This window comes from Triticum aestivum, chromosome 1D (assembly GCF_018294505.1).
Source record: "Triticum aestivum cultivar Chinese Spring chromosome 1D, IWGSC CS RefSeq v2.1, whole genome shotgun sequence".
Lineage (NCBI taxonomy): Eukaryota > Viridiplantae > Streptophyta > Magnoliopsida > Poales > Poaceae > Triticum > Triticum aestivum.
In genome coordinates, this window is record NC_057796.1 from 452,120,877 (window position 1) to 452,146,227 (window position 25,351).

Genomic DNA, 25,351 nt, shown 5'->3' on the forward strand with positions numbered 1-25,351 from the left:
GGAACCAGCCCTTAGTGGGCTGGGGCGCCCCCCATGGGCCTCCCCCCTGCGCCTAGGGTTGGAAACCCTAGGGTGGGGGGGCGCCCCACTTGCCTTGGGGGGCAAGTCTCCCCCCTGGCCGCCCCCCCCATGGAGATGGGTTCCTGGCCGGCGCCCCCCTCCCAGGGGGCCTATATAAAGGGGGGGAGGGAGGGCAGTAGTATTACAGCCTTGGGCGCCTCCCTCCTCCCCTGCTACACCTCTCCCTCTCGCAGAAGCTCGGCGAAGCCCTGCCGAGATCCCGCTACATCCACCACCACGCTGTCGTGCTGCTGGATCTCCATCAACCTCTCCTTCCCCCTTGCTGGATCAAGGAGGAGACGTCGCTGCACCGTACGTGTGTTGAACTCGGAGGTGCCGTCCGTTCGGCACTCGGTCATCGGTGATTTGGATCACGGCGAGTACGACTCCATCAACCACGTTCATTGGAACGCTTCCGCTCGCGATCTACAAGGGTATGTAGATGCACTCCTTTCCCCTCGTTGCCAGTATACTCCATAGATGGATCTTGGTGAGCGTAGGAAAATTTTAAAATTCTGCTACGATCCCCAACATTTCCAACCTTGAGTTCCAGCACCCAGGTTCCAACTTAATTGCTCCGAGCCTCTCAGTCATGTCCGGACCCAGCCCTCAAGGCCGGTGGGTGGCCTCTTCTATCACAGAGGAGGATATTGCGAAGCTCTGGGCCGCAAGATACCTGACCGCGGAAATCCTCCACAGGCTCCCTGCTAAAGGGCAGGTTATTCCTACTGCCAGATCCGGCGAGAGGGTCGTATTCATCTCCCACTTCCTCCGGGGGCTAGGGTTCGCTCTCCATCCCTTCGTTCGCGGACTCATGTTCGATCTAGCTCCAGACTCCTTTCTTCACATCTCGACGTTCATCGGAATGTGTGAGGCCTTCCTCCGTATTCCCCCACACTTCGGCTTATGGCTCAAGACCTTTAATGTTAAGCCGAAGGTAATCGAGGGGAAGCAAGCGGAGTGTGGTGGCGCTACGGTGGGCAAACTTACCAATACTCTTTGGCCAAAAGGCTCTTTCATGGAATCCTCCAACTTTTGGCAGCGGGAGTGGTTTTACATCACTGAACCCCGTGGTACCAAGTGGGCCGCTACACCTGCATTCCGATCTGGCCCTCCAGTACAGCTTGCATCATGGATCAATAAGGGGTTGGACTGGGGATCAATTGATGAAGTGCAGACTCTACAAAGCCGCATCCGGAGTCTCCTTGAGAAGGACACCGGTCTCATCAATGTAATCCAGGTAATACTAGTCCGTCGGGTCCTGCCGTGCCAGCGACGGCCCCTCCGCATGTGGGAGTTCAATCCGGAAGGACCACGAACCCTTCAGCATTTCTTCGGCATGACGCACAGAGGAATGTGCAAGCTATTTTTCGGGACGCAAAAACAGTGGCCGAATACCACCGAGGACATCAGCCTCGACTGCAACCATCCGGATACCTTGGTAAGCACTTGACTCCCGAACACAGTTTAGTTAAATATCCCGTAATAAGATACTGAGAAAACCATCTTCGACCAAGGCTGGATAAAGAAGGCAGAACGAATTAGGTGTTCGGCCCCTCTTCCCTAAGACTCGGCTGATCCTGTGTTAAGAAGGATGCTGGCTCCGGCACCATATCAAGTGCCAGCGAAGGAGGACTAGGAGGAGAGCAAGTAGGCCAAAGGTGGCCTCCATTCTGAAGGTACACCAGACACTATGTCTGGGGGGATTGGGACTCCCTCTTCCGAAGACAAAGAGAAGGAGAAGCTGACATCCCTTCTCCCCATGGTAAGAAAAGGAGCGCCTCCGAAGATTTGGAGGTAAAGACCCCCAAGCGAGGGAAGATGTCCCTTTCAGGCGGTTCGGGTTCGGAAGACGACGTTGTCGCGCAGTTCCTCCGTAAGGACAAGCCTTTAGTCGAAACGTAAGTGAACAAGGGTGTCCTAAACATATATCGTTCCTTTCAGGTTACAAGGGTAACATCTAATATATATGTTAGCAGTCCGGCGCGCAGTCTTCCTCAACAGTCCTCCTCCTCGGGGGATCTGCTTCCGGAGATGATGGAAAGCCAGACGCCTCCACAGGCCTCCTCGGACAATAGGGCGGACGACTTCGAGGTGTCGTCCCGGAGGATCTCTCCCGATCAACAAGTGGTGCAGGGGACAATGAATACAACGCCCGAAGGTGAAACTTCGGTCGCCCAGGGTCTGGGGTGTGCGGCCCCTACGGGGACCAACAATAAAGGCCCCGGACTATCCAGTTTACAGCCGGAGACAACTCTAGGGTCGAGTAAACATATCCCTTCAAAGGGAGTCCATACTCCCGCAGCCGCTTCCAGGAATCCGAAGGCGCCGGACACTTTGATGGACATGTTGCAAAATGCATCCGTCTCAGAGGAACATCATACCTTGATGGGTACGGTAGTTGAGAGGATTCTGTCCGCAAGAAGCGGATTAAATGAAGCTTTCACGGGCCTGCTAAGAGGCTTCGAGGTATGCAATGAAATATCTTCAATTGCACTCTACGTGCAAAATGCACCTGTGTATAGATAGGAGCCCCTGAGATCTGGTTGGCGTCCAAAGGGAGGCAATCATAGGATCCAAATAGATATGCCCAGGAAATAATCTAATTAATTGGAACACAGGCTGTTAGATCCATGGCGACTGCCCACACTACAGAGGTTGCAGGTCTGAAGCAGAAACTTGATGTAGCGGATGACAACATGACGCTTATTAACAGGCGGCTCAATGAGGCGCAAGGTACGTTTTGGGGCGGTCATTATATGTCTGTATAAGAACATGAGCACGAAGCTGAGAATTATATACTGAGACATGCATAACTTCAGATAGTGCTTCCGTGGTTTGAGACCCTTTGGGCTGAACTTGCCCGAGCCAAGGAGCAAGCCAGGATGAGTAATGTGGCTGCCAAGAAGGCAGCTGATGAGTTAAAGGCCGAAGAGGCTGCTCAGCGCCAGTGCGAGGAGAGAATGTCTACCATGGCGCGCGAGCTAAAGGAAGCCACTGTCCGGTGCGAATTCCTCGAGAAGGATAACAAAGCCAAAACAGTCGATCTCGACAAGGCCTTACAAGAGGCGAGAGAAGCACGATCCGAGTCTAGAGCGGCTCGGGAGGAGATCAGGCAAGCTGGAGAGATAGCGGCCGGTAAGCCTTTCTTATTATAGACTAAATTTGGCGATCTGAAGTATGCCCCGCTTAATCAAATGTGGAGTTCTCCAGACGCATTCTTGGACCTGCCGAGGAGTGTTTCCGATGCGACGCAGTTCTTCCAAGCGCAAGAAGGACATGCAAGGAGGAGCTTTTCTGGTCGCAGTTCAGCATGCCAAAGCATCCGCTGTTGCTGAACAAACAGATGGCCCAGTGGGCCGAGCTCCACAGGATATCTGGATCTTCCATGAAGGACGTCGTGGTCCGGCTGTGGCCGACCGAGCCAATTCTGAATAGTTATTTCGGTTTGGTACAGCGACTTGTTGACGCGGTGCCGCGTATTGTCCAGGCTTGTCCTTTGCTACAAAAAGGATTGGGCCACCTTGCTGCACTTTATTTACTTTTGGTACTTGTTGCTCGTTATAAATTATCTTATCACAAAACTATCTGTTACCTATAATTTCAGTGCTTGCAGAGAATACCTTGCTGAAAACTGCTTATCATTTCCTTCTACTCCTCGTTGGGTTCGACACTCTTACTTATCGAAAGGACTACGATAGATCCCCTATACTTGTGGGTCATCACGTATCGACGCTGTTAAGCGGTCAACGTGCATTGAAGGTGCACGGATGGCCTTTGCCCGCGTCAAGACGTACTGGGCGAAGATGAAGGCCACCGACATTGCAGCAAAGAGTCAACCCGGGGGCAAGGACCATCACACGCCGGAGCATTATTTTGAGGATGTCCTAGAAGGCGCCCGCCTTATAGAGGATCAGTGCTCGAAGCATATGATATTCGAGTGAATGTACCGAAATTGTAAAAACAATATTATGATATTTTAAGGCTATGTTTTTTATACTTTTGCCTGAAAGTTTTGGTTCCTCCTGTGCGGCCGTTTTTTGTAAATCTGAAAGTTTACCAGTCGTCGGCTTCGGCCCCCTCGCATATAATACGGGGGTGTTCGGAAAAGCACTTGATCACTCTTGACCCAACGTCTTGGTCCGTGAAGGAGGTGTCAATGTGGCGAACTAGGCAATCGGACTATAGGGCTTTAACACTTTCACTTAGCCATAGGAGTTTGATGGTGGGTCTATGATATAGCCCCTGGTATGTACGCGGTTATCCGAATATGGTGCGTTACATAGGTGACTAGAAGAACGGTCCTTCGTGTAATACGGAAGGAATCGCGAAAGATTCTGATAAGTCATCGAGTGGTTGACCAGCTCTCGCCGCATCATGACAGTTAGCTTTCGGCTTTCTCTACTGAGGTGCTTGACCAGATGAACCGGAAACACAATCACAGTAGTTCTCCCTTTACTACCCTAGCCGATAGGATAGAACGTAAGGTAGTAAGCACAGGAGTCGGGCAACCCAACTATTGACCAAAGATATGATTTGGAGCTGATGCATATAAGGCCAAACTCGTGACGCCAAAGAATGCTATAAAGCTGTTCGGACTTGTCGGCAATTCATATGTTGCCATATCGAGCCCCTGGCAATTTTTATCGAGGTGCGTGCGTGAAACAATCGAAGAAGCAAAATTCAGTTCTTAGAAAGAGCCAACACTGAATATGGATTATGTTCACTGGAATCTGATTGACCCGTCGAACGCAATCTTACAGATTATAACGCCACTACCCGGGCTATTTGACATGCCTGGGGTCGAAGGCTGAGGGAAAAGGCACTTTACAGGCTCAAAATAAAGAGTGCGGTCTACAAAAAAAATTTGGACCTCCTGTCGCACGTCTGCGCCGCCTTGCCTCGGCGAAAGGACTCCTTAACAGGAATAGCCTTTGGATAAGTATACAAAGCCGAACTCCGAAAGAGTCCGTAAGATGACCAGCCTTTGAGTCACCTGTGGTAAAAGATAAAAAATAGTTAGAAAAGGAAAAAAGGCTATGGGATTGGGGACCGCGTTGTAGTATTGTCCGTATTGTGCCTCCGCCGATGACCAGGGCATTTTAAGTGCATAATTATGTATGAGCGGTACAAAGTTCACGACTGTATGAGGCGAACGACGGAGGCCGAACTGCTAATCCAGCTGTGAGATCGATAAGTCCTATTTAAGAGGGACCGGTGGCTTGATGGCTGATGAGATATGCGGCTTGATGAGACCGCTTCGTGCTTCGGCTGCAGTAGCCGTAGTATGCTCCTCTGTACGGAGGGAGCGTTCTGAATTTCCGTTTATCGTGATGATGCCGCGTGGACCGGGCATCTTAAGCTTTAGATAGGCGTAATGTGGGACCGCATTGAAACGAGCAAAAGCGGTATGCCCGAGTAGTGCCTGGTAGCTACTGCGGAACGGGACAATATCGAAGGTCAAGCCTTCGCTTCAAAAGTTGTTCGGCGAACCAAAAACGACTTCCAATGTAATTAAGCCCGTGCAATGAGCTTCTATGCCGGGTACTGCTCCCTTGAAGGTATTTGTGGTGGGCTTGATTCTTGAAGGATCAATGCCCATTTTGCGGACAGTGTCTTGGTAAAGTAGATTAAGGCTACTGCCGCCGTCCAGAAGGACTTCCGTGAGATGGAATCCATTGATAATTGGGTCGATGATCAGAGCTGCCGAACCTTCGTGACGGATATGGCTAAACTTTGGGGTGACCGGCTCTATGGCGTATGCGTCCCGTAGTGCGCGCCTGCGCTCCCCTGTAGGGGTGTGTGTTACGTATACCATATTTACGGTTTTCACTTCGGGGGGAAATTGCTTCTGACCCCCGGTGTTCGGCTGGCGAGCCTCTTAGTCATCGCTGTCACTGGGCGGCCCCTTCCCTTGTGTTCGGCATTAAGCTTGCCGGCTTGTTTGAAGACCCAACAGCTTCTATTGGTGTGAGTAGCTGGTTTATTGGGGGTGCCATGAATCTAGTAGGGCCGATCCAGTATCTTGTCCAAATTGGATGGTCCATCTCTGTTTGCCTTGAATGGCTTTTTCGGTTGACCGGGTTTGGAGCCGCTGAATCCGGCATTGATCGCCGTGTCTTGCGTTCCTTCATTATTATTTCGACGCTTGTTTTTGTTGCGTCGTGGCTTGCCGTTGCCGTCTCGAACTTTGGAAGTGCCCGGATCACAGGTGTTGTTGCTTCGACAAGCGAGCCAGCTGTCTTCTCCCACGCAAAAGCGGGTCATCAGAGCGATAAGGGCTGCCATAGATTTTGGTTTTTCTTGACCAAGGTGGCGGGCGAGCCACTCATCCCGGACGCTATGTTTGAAGGCCGCGAGGGCTTCGGCGTCCGGACAATCGACAATTTGGTTCTTTTTAGTTAAGAACCTAGTCCAGAGCTTCCTGGCTGACTCTCCGGGCTGCTGGATGATGTGACTTAAGTCATCGGCGTCTGGTGGCCGTACATATGTACCTTGGAAGTTATCGCGGAAGGCGTCTTCCAAGTCCTCCCAGCTGCCAATGGAGTTCTCTGGAAGGCTGTTTAGCCAGTGCCGCGCTGGTCCCTTTGGTTTTAGAGGGAGGTATTTGATGGCATGGAGATCATCACCGCGGGCCATGTGGATATGGAGAAGAAAATCTTCAACCCATATTACGGGATCTGTTGTTCCATCGTATGATTCGATATTCATGGGTTTAAACCCTTCTGGAAATTCGTGCCCCATTACCTCATTGGTGAAGAATAAGGGGTGAGCGGCGCCTCTGTAACGGGCGGTGTCTCGACAGAGTTCGGCGGACGTCCTAAACGGTTTTCACCCCGAGGGAGGTTGTGTTGGTCGCGTCGGGAATGATAGCTATCCTCTTGTGTTGGGGCACATCCCTTTGACCCGTAAATTGTTCTGGCCAGGCCTGCCCTGGCGTCCAGGCCCCGCCGTAGGTCATAGGTGTAATCCTGGGCCGCTGTCTCCCTTCCCTTACGGCGGGGTAATGTGGGCTGGTGGTTGGCATGTGTAGCCGTTTTGCTGCAGCCATGGGGTGGCCGGTCTGTTTTATCAGCTGTATTATGCGCTGGTGCTATCGGCTCGCACGCCTCGATGTCAGATTGGGGTAGCAGTTTGCGCTTCGGATATCTTTTTATGGGGCGCTCAAGGCCGTACTCCTCATCTGCTAGGACCTGTGTCCACCTGTCGTTGAGTGTATCCTGTTCGGCTTGAAGCCGTTGCTGCTTCCTTTTCAGGCTCCTCGCGGTTGCGATGAGGTGTTGCTTAAAGCGTTCTTGCTCGAGGGGTTCTTCTGGCACGATCATGTTGGGGATCGTAGCAGAAATTAAAATTTTATACGCATCACCAAGATCAATCTATGGAGTTTACTAGCAACGAGAGGGGAGGAGTGCATCTACATACCCTTGTAGATCGCGAGCGGAAGCGTTCAAGAGAATGGGGTTGATGGAGTCGTACTCGTCGTGATCCAAACCACCGATGATCCAAGCGCCGAACGGACGGCACCTCCGCGTTCAACACACGTACGGAGCGGTGACGTCTCCCATGCCTTGATCCAGCAAGGAGGAGGGAGAGGTTGAGGAAGAAGGCTTCAACAGCAGCACGACGGCGTGGTGGTGGTGGAGTGACAGTTCTCCGGCAGGGCTTCGCCAAGCACACGCGGAGGAGGAGAGGTGTTGGGGAGGGGAGGGGCTGCGCCTTTGATGTGGTGCTACAGCCCTCCCCTCACCCCTCCATTTATAGGGAGAAGGGGGAAGGGGGCCGGCCCCTCTAGATGAGATCTAGAGGGGGGGCGGCGGCCAAGGGGGGAGGGAGCTTGCCCCCGAAGCAAGGGGGGCGCCCCCCCTTTAGGGTTCCCCCCAAACCCTAGGCGCATGGGCCCTAGGGGGGTTGGCGCCCAGCCCACTAAGGGCTGGTTCCCTTCCACCTACAGCCCATAAGGCCCTCCGGGGCAGGTGGACCCTCCCGGTGGACCCCCCGGAACCCCTCCGGTGGTCCCGGTACAATACCGGTATACCCCCGAATATTTCTGGTGACCGTATGGTGACTTCCCATATATAAATCTTTACCTCCGGACCATTATAGAACTCCTCGTGAAGTCCGGGATCTCATCCGGGACTCTGAACAACATTCGGTAATCACATACAAACCTTCCTTATAACCCTAGCGTCATCGAACCTTAAGTGTGTAGACCCTACGGGTTCGGGAATCATGCAGACATGACCGAGACACCTCTCTAGCCAATAACCAACAGCGGGATCTGGATACCCATGTTGGCTCCCACATGTTCCACGATGATCTCATCGGATGAACCACGATGTCGAGGATTCAAGCAATCCCGTATACAATTCCCTTTGTTAATCGGTACTTTACTTGCCCGAGATTCGATCGTCGGTATCCCAATACCTCGTTCAATCTCGTTACCGGCAAGTCACTTTACTCGTTCCGTAATGCATGATTCCGTGACTAACTACTTAGTCACATTGAGCTCATTATGATGATGCAATACCGAGTGGGCCCAGAGATACCTCTCCGTCATACAGAGTGACAAATCCCAGTCTCGATCCGGGCCAACCCAACAGACACTTTCGGAGATACCTGTAGTGCACCTTTATAGCCACCCAGTTACGTTGTGACGTTTGGTACACCCAAAGCATTCCTACGGTATCCGGGAGTTGCACGATCTCATGGTCTAAGGAAATGATACTTGACATTAGAAAAGCTTTAGCAAACGAACTACATGATCTAGTGCTATGCTTAGGATTGGCTCTTGTCCATCACATCATTCTCCTAATGATGTGATCTCGTTATCAATGACATCCAATGTCAATGGTCAGGAAACCGTAACCATCTATTGACCAACGAGCTAGTCAACTAGAGGCTCACTAGGGACATGTTATCGTCTATGTATTCACACATGTATTACGATTTGCGGATAACACAATTAAAGCATGAACAATAGACAATTATCATGAACAAGGAAATATAATAATAACCATTTTATTATTGCCTCTAGGGCATATTTCCAACAGTCTCCCACTTGCACTAGAGTCAATAATCTAGTTACATTGTGATGAATCGTACACCCATAGAGTTCTGGTGTTGATCATGTTTTGCCCGTGGAAGAGGTTTAGTCAACGGATCTGCGACATTCAAATCCGTATGTACTTTACAAATATCTATGTCTCCATTTTGAACATTTTCACGAATGGAGTTGAAGCGACGCTTGATGTGCCTGGTCTTCTTGTGAAACCTGGGCTCCTTGGCAAGGGCAATAGCTCCAGTGTTGTCACAGAAGAGAGTCATCGGCCCCGATGCATTGGGAATAACTCCTAGGTCGGCAATGAACTCCTTCGTCCAGATTGCTTCATGTGCTGCCTCCGAGGCTGCCATGTACTCCGCTTCACATGTAGATCCCGCCACGACGCTTTGCTTGCAACTGCACCAGCTGACTGCCCCACCATTCAAAATATACACGTATCCGGTTTGTGACTTGGAGTCATCTAGATCTGTGTCGAAGCTAGCATCGACGTAACCCTTTACGACGAGCTCTTCGTCACCTCCATAAACGAGAAACATATCCTTAGTCCTTTTCAGGTACTTCAGGATGTTCTTGACCGCTGTCCAGTGTTCCATGCCAGGATTACTTTGGTACCTTCCTACCAAACTTACGGCAAGGTTTACATCAGGTCTGGTACACAGCATGGCATACATAATAGACCCTATGGCCGAGGCATAGGGGACGACACTCATCTTTTCTCTATCTTCTGCCGTGGTCGGGCATTGAGCCGTGCTCAATCTCACACCTTGCAATACAGGCAAGAACCCCTTCTTGGACTGATCCATATTGAACTTCTTCAATATCTTGTCAAGGTATGTGCTTTGTGAAAGACCTATGAGGCGTCTCGATCTATCTCTATAGATTTTGATGCCTAATATGTAAGCAGCTTCTCCAAGGTCCTTCATTGAAAAACACTTATTCAAGTAGGTCTTTATACTTTCCAAGAATTCTATATCATTTCCCACCAATAGTATGTCATCCACATATAATAAGAGAAATGCTACAGAGCTCCCACTCACTTTCTTGTAAACACAGGCTTCTCCATAAGTCTGCGTAAACCCAAACGCTTTGATCATCTCATCAAAGCGAATGTTCCAACTCCGAGATGCCTGCACCAGCCCATAGATTGAGCGCTGGAGCTTGCATACTTTGTCAGCATTCTTAGGATCGACAAAACCTTCCAGCTGCATCATATACAATTCTTCCTTAAGGAAGCCGTTAAGGAATGCCGTTTTGAAGTCCATTTGCCATATTTCATAATCGTAGAATGCAGCAATTGCTAACATGATTCGGATGGACTTCAGCTTCGCTACGGGTGAGAGGGTCTCATCGTAGTCAACTCCTTGAACTTGTCGATAACCCTTAGCGACAAGTCGAGCTTTATAGATGGTAACATTTCCATCCGCGTCCGTCTTCTTAAAGATCCATTTATTTTCTATCGCTCGCCGATCATCGGGCAAGTCTGTCAAAGTCCATAATTTGTTTTCATACATGGATCCTATCTCGGATTGCATGGCTTCAAGCCATTTGTTGGAATCGGGACCCGCCATTGCTTCTTCGTAGTTCGAAGGTTCACCGTTGTCCAACAACATGATTTCCAGGACAGGGTTGCCGTACCACTCCGGTGCGGAACGTGTCCTTGTGGACCTACGAAGTTCAGTGGTAACTTGATCATGATCGTCATCATTAACTTCCTCTCTAGTCGGTGCAGGCACCACAGAAACATTTTCTTGTGCTGCGCTACTTTCTGGTTCGAGAGGGGTCATCTCATCAAGTTCCACTTTCCTCCCTCTTACTTCTTTCGAGAGAAACTGTTTCTCCAGAAAGGACCGGTTCTTGGCAACAAAGATCTTGCCTTCGGATCTGAGGTAGAAGGTATACCCAATGGTTTCCTTAGGGTATCCTATGAAGACGCATTTTTCCGACTTGGGTTCGAGCTTTTCAGGTTGAAGTTTCTTGACATAAGCATCGCATCCCCAAACTTTAAGAAACGACAGCTTAGGTTTATTTCCAAACCATAATTCATACGGTGTCGTCTCAACGGATTTCGACGGAGCCCTATTTAAAGTGAATGCGACAGTCTCTAAAGCATAACCCCAGAATGATAGCGGTAGATCGGTAAGAGACATCATAGATCGCACCATATCCATTAGAGTGCGATTACGACGTTCGGACACACCATTACGCTGAGGTGTTCCAGGCGGCGTGAGTTGTGAAACAATTCCACATTTCCTTAAGTGTGTGCCAAATTCGTGACTCAAATATTCCCCTCCACGATCTGATCGTAAGAACTTTATTTTCCTGTCATGGTGATTCTCAACCTCACTCTGAAATTCCTTGAACTTTTCAAAGGTCTCAGACTTGTGTTTCATTAAGTAGACATACCCATATCTACTCAAGTCATCAGTGAGGGTGAGAACATAACGATAGCCACCCCGAGCCTCAACGCTCATTGGACCGCACACATCAGTATGTATGATTTCCAATAAGTTGGTTGCTCGCTCCACTGTTCCGGAGAACGGAGTCTTGGTCATTTTGCCCATGAGGCATGGTTCGGATGTGTCAAATGATTCATAATCAAGAGACTCCAAAAGTCCATCTGCATGGAGTTTCTTCATGCGTTTGACACCAATGTGACCAAGGCGGCAGTGCCACAAGTATGTGGGACTATCATTATCAACCTTACATTTCTTGGCATTCACACTATGAATATGTGTAACATCACGTTCGAGATTCATTAAGAATAAACCATTGACCAGCGGGGCATGACCATAAAACATATCTCTCATATAAATAGAACAACCATTATTCTCGGATTTAAATGAGTAGCCATCTCGCATTAAACGAGATCCAGATACAATGTTCATGCTCAAAGCTGGCACTAAATAACAATTATTGAGGTTTAAAACTAGTCCCGTAGGTAAATGTAGAGGTAGCGTGCCAACGGAGATCACATCGACCTTGGAACCATTCCCGACGCGCATCGTCACCTCGTCCTTCGCCAGTCTCCGCTTATTCCGCAGCTAATGCTTTGAGTTACAAATATGAGCAACCGCACCGGTATCAAATACCCAGGAGCTACTACGAGCGCTGGTTAGGTATACATCTATAACATGTATATCACATATACCTTTGGTATTGCCGGCCTTCTTATCCGCTAAGTACTTGGGGCAGTTCCGCTTCCAGTGACCGTTTCCCTTGCAATAAAAGCACTCAGTCTCAGGCTTGGGTCCATTCTTTGTCTTCTTCCCGGCAACTTGCTTACCGGGCGCGGCAACTCCCTTGCCGTCTTTCTTGAAGTTCTTCTTACCCTTGCCTTTCTTGAACTTAGTGGTTTTATTCACCATCAACACTTGATGTTCCTTTTTGATCTCCACCTCCGCTGATTTCAGCATTGAATATACCTCAGGAATGGTCTTTTCCATCCCCTGCATATTGAAGTTCATCACAAAGCTCTTGTAGCTAGGTGGGAGCGACTGAAGGATTCTGTCAACGACCGCGTCATCCGGGAGATTAACTCCCAGCTGAGACAAGCGGTTGTGCAACCCAGACATTTTGAGTATGTGTTCACTGACGGAACTATTCTCCTCCATCTTACAACTGTAGAACTTGTCGGAGACTTCATATCTCTCGACCCGGGCATGAGCTTGGAAAACCATTTTCAGCTCTTGGAACATCTCATATGCTCCGTGCTGCTCAAAACGCTTTTGGAGCCCCGGTTCTAAGCTGTAAAGCATGCTGCACTGAACCAGGGAGTAATCATCACTACGTGACTGCCAGGCGTTCAGAACGTCTTGAGTTGCTGGGAAAACAGGTGCATCACCTAGCGGTGTTTCAAGGACATATGCTTTCTTGGCAGCTATGAGGATAATCCTTAGGTTACGGACCCAGTCCGTGTAGTTGCTACCATCGTCTTTCAGCTTGGTTTTCTCTAGGAACGCGTTGAAGTTGAGGGCAACATTAGCGTGGCCCATTTGATCTACAAGACATATTGTAAAGGGTTTTTAGACTAAGTTCATGATAATTAAGTTCATCTAATCAAATTATTAACGAACTCCCACTCAGACAGACAACCCTCTAGTCATCTAAGTGATACATGATCCGAGTCAACTAGGCCATGTCCGATCATCACGTGAGACGGACTAGTCATCATCGGTGAACATCTTCATGTTGATCGTATCTGCTATACGACTCATGTTCGACCTTTCGGTCTCTTGTGTTCCGAGGCCATGTCTGTACATGCTAGGCTCGTCAAGTCAACCTAAGTGTATTGCGTGTGTAAATCTGGCTTACACCCGTTGTATACGAACGTTAGAACCTATCACACCCGATCATCACGTGGTGCTTCGGAACAACGAACTTTCGCAACGGTGCACAGTTAGGGGGAACACTTTCTTGAAATTTTAGCGAGGGATCATATTATTTATGCTACCGTCGTTCTAAGCAAATAAGATGTAAAACATGATAAACATCACATGCAATCAAATAGTGACATGATATGGCCAATATCATTTTGCTCCTTTTGATCTCCATCTTCGGGGCGCCATGTTCATCATCGTCACCGGCATGACACCATGATCTCCATCATCATGATCTCCATCATCGTGTCTTCATGAAGTTGTCTCGCCAACTATTACTTCTACTACTATGGCTAACGGTTAGCAATAACGTAAAGTAATTACATGACGTTCCAGTTGACACGCAGGTCATAAATAAATTAAGACAACTCCTATGGCTCCTGCCGGTTGTCATACTCATCGACGTGCAAGTCGTGATTCCTATTACAAGAACATGATCAATCTCATACATCACATATATCATTCATCACATCCTTCTGGCCATATCACATCACATGACACTTGCTGCAAAAACAAGTTAGACGTCCTCTAATTGTTGTTGCAAACTTTTACGTGGCTGCTATAGGTTTCTAGCAAGAACGATTCTTACCTACGCCAAAACCACAACGTGATATGCCAATTTCTATTTACCCTTCATAAGGACCCTTTTCATCGAATCCGATCCGACTAAAGTGGGAGAGACAGACACCCGCTAGCCACCTTATGCAACTAGTGCATGTCAGTCGGTGGAACCTGTCTCACGTAAGCGTACGTGTAAGGTCGGTCCGGGCCGCTTCATCCCACGATGCCGCCGAATCTAGATAAGACTAGTAACGGCAAGTAAATTGACAAAATCGACGCCCACAACAACTTGTGTTCTACTCGTGCATAGAAACTACGCATAGACCTAGCTCATGATGCCACTGTTGGGGATCGTAGCAGAAATTAAAATTTTCTACGCATCACCAAGATCAATCTATGGAGTTTACTAGCAACGAGAGGGGAGGAGTGCATCTACATACCCTTGTAGATCGCGAGCGGAAGCGTTCAAGAGAACGGGGTTGATGGAGTCATACTCGTCGTGATCCAAACCACCGATGATCCAAGCGCCGAACGGACGGCACCTCCGCGTTCAACACACGTACGGAGAGGTGACGTCTCCCACGCCTTGATCCAGCAAGGTGGAGGGAGAGGTTGAGGAAGAAGGCTCCAACAGCAGCACGACGGCGTGGTGGTGGTGGAGTGACAGTTCTCCAGCAGGGCTTCGCCAAGCACACGTGGAGGAGGAGAGGTGTTGGGGAGGGGAGGGGCTGTGCCTTTGATGTGGTGCTGCAGCCCTCCCCTCACCCCTCTATTTATAGGGAGAAGGGGGAAGGGGCAGGCCCCTCTAGATGAGATCTAGAGGGGGGCGGCGGCCAAGGGGGGAGGGAGCTTGCCCCCCAAGCAAGGGGGGCGCCCCCCCTTTAGGGTTCCCCCCAAACCCTAGGCGCATGGGCCCTAGGGGGGTTGGCGCCCAGCCCACTAAGGGCTGGTTCCCTTCCACCTACAGCCCATAAGGCCCTCCGGGGCAGGTGGACCCTCCCGGTGGACTCCCGGAACCCCTCCGGTGGTCCTGGTACAATACCGGTATACCCCCGAATATTTTCGGTGACCGTATGGTGACTTCCCATATATAAATCTTTACCTCCGGACCATTCCGGAACTCCTCGTCATTCTCCTAATGAGGTGATCTCGTTAATCAAATGACAACTTATGTCTATTGCTAGGAAACATAACCATCTTTGATTAACGAGCTAGTCAAGTAGAGGCATACTAGTGACACTCTGTTTGTCTATGTATTCACACATGTATTATGTTTCCGGTTAATACAATTCTAGCATGAATAATAAACATTTATCATGATATAAGGAAATAAATAATAACTTTATTATTGCCTCTAGGGCATATTTACTTCAGTCTCCCACTTGCACTAGAGTCAATAATCTAGTTCACATCGCCATGTGATTTAACATGAATAGTTCACATCACCATGTGATTAACACCCATGGTTCACATCGTCATGTGACCATCACCCAAAGGGTTTACTAGAGTCAGTAATCTAGTTCACATCGCTATGTGATTAACACCCAAAGAGTAGTAAGGTGTGATCATGTTTTGCTTGTGAGATAATTTTAGTCAACGGGTCTGTCACATTCAGATCCGTAAGTATTTTGCAAATTTCTATGTCTACAATGCTCTGCATGGAGCTACTCTAGCTAATTGCTCCCACTTTCAATATGTATCTAGACCGAGACTTAGAGTCATCTAGATTAGTGTCAAAACTTGCATCGACGTAACCTTTTACGACGAGCCTTTTGTCACTTCCATAATCGAGAAACATATCCTTATTCCAGCAAGGATAATTTTGACCACTGTCCAGTGATCTACTCCTAGATCACTATTGTACTCCCTTGCCAAAATCAGTGTAGGGTATACAATAGATCTGGTACACAGCATGGCATACTTTATAGAACCTATGGCCAAGGCATAGGGAATGACTTTCATTCTCTTTCTATCTTTTGCCGTGGTCGGGCTTTGAGTCTTTACTCAATTTCACACCTTGTAACACAGGCAAGAACTCTTTTCTTTGACTGTTCTATTTTGAACTACTTCAAAATCTTGTTAAGGTATGTACTCATTGAAAAACTTATCAAGCGTCTTCATCTATCTCTATAGATCTTGATGCTCAATATGTAAGCAGCTTCACCGAGGTCTATCTTTGAAAAACTCCTTTCAAACACTCCTTTATGCTTTGCAGAATAATTCTACATTATTTCCGATCAACAATATGTCATTCACATATACTTATCAGAAATGCTGTAGTGCTCCCACTCACTTTCTTGTAAATACAGGCTTCACCGCAAGTCTGTATACAACTATATGCTTTGATCAACTTATCAAAGCGTATATTCCAACTCCGAGATGCTTGCACCAGTCCATTGATGGATCGCTGGAGCTTGCATATTTTGTTAGCACCTTTAGGATTGACAAAACCTTCTGGTTGTATCATATACAACTCTTCTTTAATAAATCCGTCAAGGAATGCAGTTTTGTTTATCCCTTTGCCAGATTTCATAAAATGCGGCAATTGCTAACATGATTCGGACAGACTTAAGCATAGATACGAGTGAGAAACTCTCATCGTAGTCAACATCTTGAACTTGTCGAAAACCTTTTTGCGACAATTCTAGCTTTGTAGATAGTGATACTACTATCAGTGTCCGTCTTCCTCTTGACAATCCATTTATTCTCAATTGCTTGCCGATCATCGGGAAAGTCAACCAAAGTCCACACTTTGTTCTCATACATGGATCTCATCTCAGATTTCATGGCCTCAAGCCATTTTGCGGAATCTGGGCTCACCATCGCTTCTTCATAGTTCGTAGGTTCGTCATGGTCTAGTAACATAACCTCCAGAACAGGATTACCGTACCACTCTGGTGCGGATCTTACTCTGGTTTACCTACGAGGTTTGGTAGTAACTTGATCTGTAGTTACATGATCATCATCATTAACTTCCTCACTAATTGGTGTAGAAGTCACAGGAACAGATTTCTGTGATCCAATAAGGGAGCAGGTACAGTTACCTCATCAAGTTCTACTTTCCTCCCACTCACATCTTTCGAGAGAAACTCCTTCTCTAGAAAGGATCCATACTTAGCAACGAATGTCTTGCCTTCGGATCTGTGATAGAAGGTGTACCCAACTGTCTCCTTTGGGTATCCTATGAAGACACATTTCTCCGATTTGGGTTTGAGCTTATCATGATGAATTTTTTTCACATAAGCATCGCAACCCCAAAATTTTAAGAAACGACAACTTTGGTTTCTTGCCAAACCACAGTTCATAAGGCGTCGTCTCAATGGATTTTGATGGTGCCCTATTTAACGTGAATGTAGCTATCTCTAATGCATAACCCAAAAAGATAGTGGTAAATTGGTAAGAGACATCATAGATTGCACTATATCCAATAAAGTACGGTTATGACGTTCGGACACACCATTACACTGTGGTGTTCCAGGTGGCGTGAGTAGTGAAACTATTACACATTGTTTTAACTGAAGGCCAAACTCGTAACTCAAATATTTTACCTCTGCGATCATATCGTAGAAACTTTTATTTTCTTGTTACGATGATTCTCCACTTCACTCTGAAATTCTTTGAACTTTTCAAATGTTTCAGACTTTGTGTTTCATCAAGTAGATATACCCATATCTGCTCAAATCATCTGTGAAGGTCAGAAAATAATGATACCTGCTACGAGCCTCAATATTCATCGGACCACATACATCTGTATGTATGATTTCCAACAAATCTGTTGCTCTCTCCATAGTTCCGGAGAACGGCGTTTTAGTCATCTTGCCCATGAGGCACGGTTCGCAAGCATCAAGTGATTCATAATCAAGTGATTCCAAAATCTCATCAGTATGGAGTTTCTTCATGCGCTTTACACCAATATGACCTAAACGGCAGTACCACAAATAAGTTGCACTATCATTACTAACTTTGCATCTTTTGGCTTCAATATTATGAATATGTGTATCACTACGATCGAGATCCAACAAACCATTTTCGTTGGTGTGTATGACCATAAAGGTTTTATTCATGTAAACAGAACAACAATTGTTCTCTAACTTAAATGAATAACCGTATTGCAATAAACATGATCAGATCATATTCATGCTCAACGCAAACACCAAATAACACTTATTTAGTTTCAACACTAATACCGAAAGTACAGGGAGTGTGCGATGATGATCATATCAATCTTGGAACTACTTCCAACACACATCGTCACCTCGCCTTTTACTAGTCTCTGTTTATTCTGCAACTCCCGTTTTCGAGTTACTACTCTTTAGCAACTGAACCAGTATCAATTACCGAGGGGTTGCTATAAACACTAGTAAAGTACACATCAATAATCTGTATATCAAATATACCTTTGTTTACTTTTACTAGTCTCTGTTTATTCTGCAACTCCCGTTTCGAGTTACTACTCTTAGCAACTGAACCAGTATCAATTACCGAGGGGTTGCTATAAACACTAGTAAAGTACACATCAATAATCTGTATATCAAATATACCTTTGTTCACTTTGCCATCCTTCTTATCCACCAAATAGTTGGGGTAGTTCCGCTTCTAGTGACCAGTCCCTTTGCAGTAGAAGCACTTAGTCTCAAGCTTAGGACCAGACTTAGGCTTCTTCACTTGAGCAGCAACTTGCTTGCCGTTCTTTTTGAAGTTCCCCTTTTTCCCTTTGCCCTTTTCTTGAAACTAGTGGTCTCGTCAACCATCAACACTTGATGTTTTTCTTGATTTCTACCTTCATCGATTTCAGCATCACGAAGAGCTCGGGAATTACTTTCGTCATCCCTTGCATACTATAGTTCATCACGACGTTCTACTAACTTGGTGATGGTGACTAGAGAATTCTGTCAATCACTATTTTATCTGGAAGATTAACTCCCACTTGATTCAAGCGATTGTAGTACCCAGACAATCTGAGCACATGCTCACTTTGAGCGATTCTCCTCCATCTTTTAGCTATAGAACTTGTTGGAGACTTCATATCTCTCAACTCGGATATTTGCTTGAAATATTAACTTCAACTCCTGGAACATCTCATATGGTCCATGACATTCAAAACGTCTTTGAAGTCCCGATTCTAAGCCGTTAAGCATGGTGCACTAAACTATCAAGTAGTCATCATATTGAGCTAGCCAAACGTTCATAACGTCTGCATCTGCTCCTGCAATAGGTCTGTCACCTAGCAGTGCATCAAGGACATAATTTTTCTGTGCAGCAATGAGGATAATCCTCAGATCACGGATCCAATCCGCATCTTTGCTACTAACATCTTTCAACATAATTTTCTCTAGGAACATATAAAAAATAAAACAGGGAAGCAACAACGCGAGCTATTGATCTACAACATAATTTGCAAAATACTATCAGGACTAAGTTCATGATAAATTTAAGTTCAATTAATCATATTACTTAAGAACTCCCACTTAGATAGATATCCCTCTCATCATCTAAGTGATTACGTGATCCAAAGCAACTAAACCATGTCCGATTAACACGTGAGATGGAGTAGTTTCAATGGTGAACATCACTATGTTGGTCATATCTACTATATGATTCACGCTCGACCTTTCGGTCTCTGTGTTCCGAGGCCATATCTGTATATGCTAGGCTCGTCAAGTTTAACCTGAGTATTCTGCGTGTGCAACTGTTTTGCACCCGTTGTATTTGAACGTAGAGCCTATCACACCCGATTAACACGTGGTGTCTCAGCACGAAGAACTTTTGCAACGGTGCATACTCAGGGAGAACACTTTTATCTTGAAATTTTAGTGAGAGATCATCTTATAATGCTACCGTCAATCAAAGCAAGATAAGATGCATAAAGGATTAACATCACATGCAATCAATATAAGTGATATGATATGGCCATCATCATCTTGTGCTTGTGATCTCCATCTTCGAAGCACCGTGCTTGTGATCTCCATCTCCGAAGCACCGTCATGATCACCATCGTCACTGGCGCGACACCTTGATCTCCATCGTAGCATCGTTGTCGTCTCGCCAACTTATTGCTTTTACGACTATCGCTACCGCATAGTGATAAAGTAAAACTATTACATGGCGATTGCATCTCATACAATAAAGCGACAACCATATGGCTCCTGCCAGTTGCCGATAACTCGGTTACAAAACATGATCATCTCATCCAACACATTATATCATGTCTTGACCATATCACATCACAACATGCCCTGCAAAAACAAGTTAGACGTCCTCTACTTTGTTGTTGCAAGTTTTACGTGGCTGCTACGGGCTTAGCAAGAACCGTTCTTACCTACGCATCAAAACCACAACGATAGTTTGTCAAGTTGGTGCTGTTTTAACCTTCGCAAGGACCGGGCGTAGCCACACTCGGTTCAACTAAAGTGAGAGAGACAGACACCCGCCAGTCACCTTTAAGCAACGAGTGCTCCGAACGGTGAAACCAGTCTCGCGTAAGCGTACGCGTAATGTCGGTCCGGGCCACTTCATCTCACAATACCGCTGAACCAAAGTATGACATGCTGGTAAGCAGTATGACTTATATCGCCCACAACTCACTTGTGTTCTACTCGTGCATAGCATCAACGCATAAAACCAGGCTCTGATACCACTGTTGGGGAACGTAGTAATTTCAAAAAAATTCCTACGCACACGGAAGATCATGGTGATGCATAGCAACGAGAGGGGAGAGTGTTGCCCACGTACCCTCGTAGACCGACAGCGGAAGCGTTATCACAACGCGGTTGATGTAGTCGTACGTCTTCACGATCCGACCGATCAAGTACCGAACGTACGGCACCTCCGAGTTCTACACACGTTCAGCTCGATGACGTCCCTCGAACTCCGATCCAGCCGAGTGTTGAGGGAGAGTTTCGTCAGCACGACGGCGTGGAGACGATGATGATGTTCTATCGACGCAGGGCTTCGCCTAAGCTCCGCAATGATATTATCGAGGTGTAATTTGGTGGAGGGGGGCACCGCACACGGCTAAAAGATCTCAAGGATCAATTGTTGTGTCTCTGGGGTGCCCCCCTGCCCCCGTATATAAAGGAGCAAGGGAGGAGGAGGCCGGCCCTAGGAGGGGGCGCACCAAGTGTGGAGTCCTACTAGGACTCCCTAGTCCTAGTAGGATTCCACCTCCCATATGGAATAGGAAAAGAGGAAGGGAAAAAGAGAAGGAAGGAAGGGGGCGCCCCCCTTCCCTAGTCCAATTCGGACCAGACCAAGGGGAGGGGTGCGGCCACCCTTGAGGCCCTTTTTCTTCTTTCCCGTATGGCCCAATAAGGCCCAATACGTATTCCCGTAACTCTCCGGTACTCCGAAAAATACCCGAATCACTCGGAACCTTTCCGAAGTCCGAATATAGTCGTCCAATATATCGATCTTTACGTCTCGACCATTTCGAGACTCCTCGTCATGTCCCTGATCTCATCCGGGACTCCGAACTCCTTCGGTACATCAACATACATAAACTCATAATAAAACTGTCATCGTAACTTTAAGCGTGCGGACCCTACGGGTTCGAGAACTATGTAAACATGACCGAGACACGCCTCTGGTCAATAACCAATAGCGGGACCTGGATGCCCATATTGGCTCCCACATATTCTACGAAGATCTTTATCGGTCAGACCGCATAACAACATACGTTGTTCCCTTTGTCATCAGTATGTTACTTGCCCGAGATTCGATCGTCGGTATCTCGATACCTAGTTCAATCTCGTTACCGGCAAGTCTCTTTACTCGTTCCGTAACACATCATCCCACAACTAACTTATTAGTCACAATGCTTGCAAGGCTTATAGTGATGTGCATTACCGAGTGGGCCCAGAGATACCTCTCCGACAATCGGAGTGACAAATCCTAATCTCGAAATACGCCAACCCAACAAGTACCTTTGGAGACACCTGTAGAGCACCTTTATAATCACCCATTTACGTTGTGACGTTTGGTAGCACACAAAGTGTTCCTCCGGTAAACGGGAGTTGCATAATCTCATAGTCAGAGGAACATGTATAAGTCATGAAGAAAGCAATAGCAACATACTAAACGATCGGGTGCTAAGCTAACGGAATGGGTCAAGTCAATCACGTCATTCTCCTAATGAGGTGATCTCGTTAATCAAATGACAACTTATGTCTATGGCTAGGAAACATAACCATCTTTGATTAACGAGCTAGTCAAGTAGAGGCATACTAGTGACACTCTGTTTGTCTATGTATTCACACATGTATTATGTTTCCGGTTAATACAATTCTAGCATGAATAATAAACATTTATCATGATATAAGGAATTAAATAATAACTTTATTATTTCCTCTAGGGCATATTTCCTTCAGAGACGTCTTCCCAACCGTACGTGTGTTGAACGCGGAGGTGCCGTCCGTTCGGCGCTCGGTCATCGGTGATTTGGATCACGACGAGTATGACTCCATCAACCCCGTTCACTTGAACGCTTCCGCTCGCGATCTACAAGGGTATGTAGATGCACTCCTCTCTCTCGTTGCTAGATGAATCCATAGATTGATCTTGGTGATGCGTAGAATTTTTTTAATTTCTGCAACGATCCCCAACAACACGGAGGTTAATTCCCATGAAGAAATTGAAAATCTCAAGGCCCACATCAGCTAAATGGGAAGGATTTCACCAGAAGCAACCAGCGCGCATGATTTCCATGCACCTTGCAGCAACATCATCATATAATTGGTTTAATGGATTGCTTATGTTGTCGATGGTGTTGTGTTTGATTAGATTTTAAAGGTGGAGCACGATAGGTGTGTGATAGACGCACAATGGAAACCTTGGATTTGAGGTGGCACCATTACGATTACCAACAAATTAATTAATTAAGTAGTAACCGCTTGATACAAATTGTGCCGTGTAATGAACTAGTGAAATGATAGCCTTTTATATGATGTAATATTGTATGGCAAATAGTCCATCAAATCAAGACAGGTTATTGGTTAGGTTTAGAGAACATGAGCTTGAATAGTTGAGAAATCAATCACTGATTTTATCTTTAGAGTTGCAGTCACTAAATTATTACTAGCTAGTAAGCTCACTCCCTCTCTCTCAACAGTCACCACTAAATGATTCCCCTTCTAGATTGCGTCACGGTTGTTGAATAAAACGATGATCAAAAGCTAACAACCTTTAGTGAAAACAATATGTGCATTATTTCCTTTCCATGGAAAAAACATGCCAAAATAGATTGCTAGCTAGAGAGTTTGGAGGCAGAAGAAAAGAAATTAATAGTGATAGCATAACAGTTGCACAGTGTTCTTCGGTTTGTTGTTACCTTACCCAAACACCCATATGACAACATCGAATCCAAATCAAACCACCAACCTTAATCTACCAGTATAAACCACCTAATCAATTTTCTGTGAACAAGCAAGATAGTCTAAAGAATCAGCACCAGCTATCGCTAGCCCTACCAAGAAAAAGGCAGCCTAAATTAGGTGAGCCAGGTTGGGTGCCTCCTTAATTAATTAGTGCGTTGTTTGGTTTGGTATATTGAGTGTTCGTGAATAGTTTAGGGTTACGCATGCAAAACAAGTGCATATCATGTGGCAACCGCTTAGAGCATTGCACATGCATACTCCAACCTCCCCATAATTTCTTGAGTAATGCTGCACTAATGGACTTTTACGGGGGTTTTATATTGTTAGTTGCAGTTGGCAAAACGTGACTGGATAAGGGGGAGGGAGGGACCCCAACCCAGCTAAAAATCCGCGCGCGCGGGGGGTGGGGGTGCAATTTAGATAGATTGAAGGAGCCTGCAAACTTTCGTATGGTGTCCGCGTGTTTAGGATTATCGTAATTTTTCTCTAAAAATAAGATATCTCCATGAGATTAGCAACTTATCGATCAAGTTGTGGCCACTCGAATTTCATATATAGTTGTAGTATATGATTAACTGTTAATTTGATATGTCATGATCGAGAATATGATTTAGGGAGTATTATAATCTTATATTTGTGTGTGTGTGTGTGTGAGAGAGAGAGAGAGAGAGAGAGAGAGAGATTAATTTAGCTCTGGCCTTGGGGCTTGCATAACTTCAAAGAGGAGCTATGTAAAGTCTCCAGCAGTATATCAAACATTAATGTGTGCCTAATTTTCTTCTAGAATATTTGAAGATGTTTCATAAGAAAGAAGTTGTTTTGTTTTTTTAAATGAACTCATTGATTCTCACCTAATGTAAGATCCCGATAACTACCCCGTGTTACACTATTCAACAGCCAGCCACCTATTCATTCTTTCCCCGGCCCAACATTGCTTCCGTCAAGCGAAACATCAGGGCCCAGACCGAGGGATACGCTTCTTTTCCTTCCAAAGAGAGCGAGGGAAAAGGAAATTAATGTAAGACTGAAGAAAAGTGCATGCAAGTTTTTTGCCCACGCGACACGCACGTCTGAGGTCGGCGTGACTCCCTCAAAGAGAGAGAGAGAGAGAGAGAGAGAGAGAGAGAGAGAGAGATCGACGTGGCTGTGGTAGTGGCACCCTCTTTTATATCTTCAATGACAACCTCCAGCGCCAGTGACGTATGTGTTAAGAATACAATAGTTGCTTATTAATTAAGCTAATTAGGATTAAGTTAATTATTAGATAGGTTGCTTGGTTCTCTAGCAACCATGTACTTCCTTGGTTCTCAAGGCAACTATGTAATTCCTTGGCTCTCAAGTAATTATGTGTTTACTTGACCGCCAAGCATCATGTGTACTTTCGCCTCGCTATAAATACCCCACTTCTATCATCAATAAAGATGGATGGATCATCTTTCATCCAACTCTCTTGTTCTTTACTTTTTACTCAAAACACGTTATTCAACGATTTCAAAAGTTGCTCCTTTGAAGCAATTGTTGTTGTTCACTAAAATGATTTACTATCATAGTAAATTCATGGATGATCATTACATGTTGAATGGTATTATCTATCAATATCAATTATTCAAGCCTCATTTTGCTTGAATAAGTTGTAGAGAATTACTCAAATATATGCATACCAGTGATTCTAAAGTTCTCAATTTCCTCGAGAATAAAGTCCAGAATGTTACCAATGACTTCATCACATGCGTTGTATTGAAGGATACACCCGGGTTCACCTAGGATGACCTTGGCCAAGACTGTTCTCAAACAAGTCATTCTATCCATATACATCTCTTACTTCTAGAAGTAAATTAAATAAATACATGAGCATGTTTCATGTAACACATGGATGACATTTCCAAATGCAAATTCATGTTAGGTGGGAGTGTTTACTTTAC